This window comes from Macrotis lagotis, chromosome 1, assembly GCF_037893015.1.
Source record: "Macrotis lagotis isolate mMagLag1 chromosome 1, bilby.v1.9.chrom.fasta, whole genome shotgun sequence".
Taxonomy (NCBI): Eukaryota; Metazoa; Chordata; class Mammalia; order Peramelemorphia; family Peramelidae; genus Macrotis; species Macrotis lagotis.
In genome coordinates this window covers 886336387-886341092 of record NC_133658.1, presented here as the reverse complement: position 1 = coordinate 886341092, position 4706 = coordinate 886336387, and positions in this window count along the sequence as shown.

The following is a 4706-nucleotide window of genomic DNA, read 5'->3' as shown; positions in this document are numbered from 1 at the left end:
TCAAGGAACTTACATTCTAATGGGGGAAGACAAAAACACACTAACTTCAACTCATTCCTAAACTAAGTTATGATAAGGGTCTGGGGTGCTGTTTATCCTATAAAATATACAGTTTTAACAACTTTGTGATACAATGCAATCATGTAAGTCCTGAGTGTATCTTAGAAGATAGGTTCCCAAATATTTTGTAAATTCTGTAGTTATTTTGAATGAAATTTCTCCTTTAATCTCTTTCAGCTGTGCATTCCTGCTGATTTATGTGGATTTGTTTTCTGTCCTGTGAGTTTTCTGAATTAACTATTTCACTTCATCTTTTTACAAACTCTGGAGTTTTGTTTTTTCTTTTTAGATTTCTCAAGGCAATGGGGTTAAATGGCTTGCCCAAGGCCACATGGCTAGGTAATTATTAAGTGTCTGAGGTTGGATTTGAACCCAGGTACTCCTGACTCCAAGGCCAGTGCTCTATTCACTGTGCCACCTAGCTGCCCCCTTCTGGAGTTCTTTGGCTAGATCATCTAAGCATCTTCAGAAAGCATTACAGAGGGGGCAGCTGGGTGGTGCAGTGGATACACTGGAGTATATCCAGCCCTAGAGTCAGGAGGCCCTGAGTTCAAATCCAACCTCAGACACTAGTTAATAATTGCCTAGCCGTTTGACCTTGGACAAGTCACTTAATCCCATTGCCTTAAATAAATAACATTTTTCAAAAAGCATTAGAGAAGGAACAGCTAGGTGGTGCAGTAGATAAAGCACCAGCCCTGGAGTCAGGAGTACCTGGGTTCAAATCCGGTCTCAGACACTTAATAATTACCTAGCCGTGTGGCCTTGGGCAAGCCACTTAACCCTGTTTCCCTTGCAACACCCCCCCCAAAAAAAAGCATTAGAGAGAAAGTGCCAATCTGCACTAACAGAAGGGTTCTCCTCCTCAGAGAGTTCCTTATAGCAGTGAAATTACACCTCTGCCATGCTTAGCCATATTAAGGACAGAGCTAGCAAGATTGAGATTTTTCTGTTTCTTAGAATGTCTTATCTTGATATCACAAGACAAGGAGGAGCCCCCACAGCCCCACCCTAGCATGCTGGGCAAATACCCAGTCATGAGTTTGTTTCTGGGAGGGCATGGATGATACTGATAGGGTCAAGAATGACTTAGTAAGTATGTCAATCATACATACCTGGCTAATGCTGCTCTCTACCCTCTGCTCTCCTAGAGCAGCTTGGTCCAGACAGTCCCTCCAGAGACCATGTTTACCCTCCCCTACCTTCTGCTTTGATCCACTCCCTGAATGAATTAGGCTAATCAGTTTTGGAACTCCTGCTTTGGGAATGAATAATCTTGATAGATGAGTGAATTATTACAGCTCATCTAATCCCATCCCATCCATCCATTCATCCATCTACCATGACCACATTGTACCTACTCTGCTGCCCCACCCCCTAGTACTCTGCTTCTCTCTCCCCCTCCCCCTCCTACTTTCCTACTCTAGCTCTGGAAACAGTCATTAAAGAAAATGACCATTCCTTCTGGAAAGAGTCATTATATCAATCAATTCATCGTTCCCATGCCTCTCCAGACCAAACCATCTTTGCTTGACCAGCCCCATTTTTTTATTTATGCATTCACTCATGTGTTTGTTTATTTATTCATTTGTTTAATATACATGTATGTATATTTTATATAATGTATGCACACATTGTAGCTGTTGAATCCTTTTAATCATGTCAATCTCTTCATGACCCCATTTGGAGTTTTCTTGGCAAAGAAATACTATCTCTGGGAGACAGATGCTATAATTATTCCCATTTTTTACAAATGAAGAAGCTGAGGCAGGCAGTGGCTAAGTGGCTTACCCAGAGTTACACAGCTAGTAAGTGTCTGAAGACAGATTTGAACTCAGCTCTTCTTGACTCCAGGATCAGTTATTTTATTCAATTCACCATCTTTGAATTGTTTTTCAATTGTGTCTTGACTCTACATGATCCCATTTAGAGTTTTCTTGGCAGAGATACTGGAATGGTTTGTCATTTTCTTCTCCAGCTCATTTTACAGATGAGGAAACTGAGGCAAACAAGGTGAAGTGACTTGCCTCAGGTCACACAACTAGTTAAGTCTCAGAAAGATGTCTTCCTTTCTCTAGCTCAGAACTCTATCCACCGCACCATTTAGCTGCCTTAATAGAAGACATCAAATGCAATTTTAAAGGAGAGAGAGAGAAAAGAGAAGTAGGAAGGAAGGAAGGAAGGAAGGAAGGAAGGAAGGAAGGGAGGGAGGAAGGAAGGAAGGAAGGAAGGAAGGGAGGGAGGGAGGAAGGAAGGAGGGAGGAAGGAAAGGAGGAAGGAAGGGAGGAAGGAAGGGAGGAAGGAAGGAAGGAATGGAAGAGGGAGGGAAGGAAGGAAGGAAGAAAGGAAAGAAGGAAGAGAAAGGAAGGAAATAAAAGGAAGAGGATGGCCACAGATGTATCCTTTAATTATAGAGAGATGATTGACTTTAGCTTCATTGATGATGGGAATCTCCCCATTCTCAACATACTGAGCTTAGTGTAGGAGTGTTAGACCATAAATAACAGTACTGATTGCTCCCTTAACATTATTCAAATTCGCCACTCTAACCAAGCCAACCTCATTAACACGTCATATCAAACACTCAACATCAGAGTGCTGACATTTAAGTGTTCTGTTTTCATTTTGCTATACTTGACTGACATTTTGTGGTTGAACTCTACATGTGACAGATCTGGTTTCTCAGCACTATATTTAGCCCACTTTTCTAGCTGAGCCAGTCAGGAGCAAATTTAGTGCTCGGTTTAAAAAGCTTCTCTGCCAAGGATTATTAGTCCATAATTAAAGAATCAGCTGTTTCAGAACTGTTCTGATTAGAGACTGAGCTCCATTTTGTAAGATTGTTGTCAGAAGGAACCTTATATCAATCCGGTCCAACTCTTTCATTTTTACAGACTAGGTAACTGAGGACAAGAGGTGTCATACATGGCAGAACCAGGTCCTCTTTCTCTAAGTCCAAAGTTTTTGTTGGTTTGTTGGTTATTTCCCATTGTCCCCCACTGCCTTGCAATAGTACATTCGGTATTCTTACTTGTTTGGCTCATGACTTATGCTTGTATCCAAATGCAAATGAAATGTTAATTAATCACAAATAATGCCTCAACTAGTAAACGCATAAAATTCTGCTGCTGGAGCTCAGTGATGTCCTAATTCAGGAATCTGAAGAGAGAGAGAGTGTATATTCAAATTCACATTATTTGAAGTTGCGATTATATAAAATATGGTTATTGGTTCCAGTCCAGTGGAAATAGGCAAGGAGAATTCTAATGATGTGACCATTTCAGAGGTTTCATTACTCACCCTAGATGTATAAGGGGGCCTTTTTCTCTCTTAAAATCCCATTTTTATGTCAAATCATGTTCTCCCTCTTTGTTTAAATATCAAAACTCACTTCCTTCATTAAACCTTCTTTAGTCTAACTCAATATATTATCATTCCCAGTTAGTGATCACATAACCCTCACTGAAAGGTCCATTCCACTTTGGGATAGCTCATTTTTAGGAAATTTCCTCCTGTAGAATCTAAATGTACCTCTGAAGCCTCCATCCATTAGACTTAGTTTGGATCTCCAGGACCAAGTATCAGAATGCCTAATCTTACTTCCGACACCCCTTCAAATATTTGAAGGAGGGTATTCTGGGACCCCTTCGATTTCTTCTTCTTCAAGCTAAACATTTCCCTTGTGGCTTTGTTTCTAATTCTCCAGATATCACCATCATGGCTCAGTCTTCTTACCCTGGAACATCTTTCACCATACTAGACCTCTTCTCCCAGTGATGAGTTCCACCTTGGTCTCCATTTTGGGAGGAGCCCAAATTAGCTGATGTTCATTCCTTACCCTCTGGACTTTAATACCAGCTCTCCTAGGTACCTTTCCCTCCAAACCAACACTTTTCAGCTCCCTTTTATATCCTGTCTTTCCCTATTAATGATAATATTAACTAACATTTATATCCTGCTTTACTATGTGGTTTACTATAAAGTTGCTAAGCATTTTATAATTATTATCTCATTTAATCATTACAACAACTTTGGGAAATAAGTTCTGGTATTATCCCCATTTTACAGTTGAAGAAACAGAGGAAAACAAAAGTGACTTATCCAAGGTCATACAGCTTGCAAGTGTCTGAGGCTATATTTTAAATTGAATGCAAGGTCCTTCTTTCTTTTTTGCCTATATTGGTATTGCCAGCATTCAGCACAATGCTTATGATTGTTTGTTGTCTATCTGTCTAAACATTCTCACTTCTTTCAACCAGTCTTTATATATCACATTCTCAAGGATTCTCTCTAATCTATATGTCCTCTCCTGAATGAGTCCAGATTGTTGATGTCCTTCCAAAAACTGTCAAACCCAGAACCGAACACAGTTCTTCTAGAGAAGATGCTTAATGATTCCAAGATCATACAAACTTATTTGATTGCTGAGTCATATTGCTGACTCATCTTAATTTTAACTAAAAATGGGAAATAGATTAACAATGAGAAAAAAAATTATTTCATTCTTGAATGTTTGAAGAGGATCCCAATCCTCCCCATCTGTAAAAAATCCTCATTAGACCCTGCCGTCTTTTGTAAGCTTTCTTGAAACAGTTCTCTTCCTTTTCTCTGCCAGATTCCTAGAAAAAAAAGTCTTCATTTCCTTT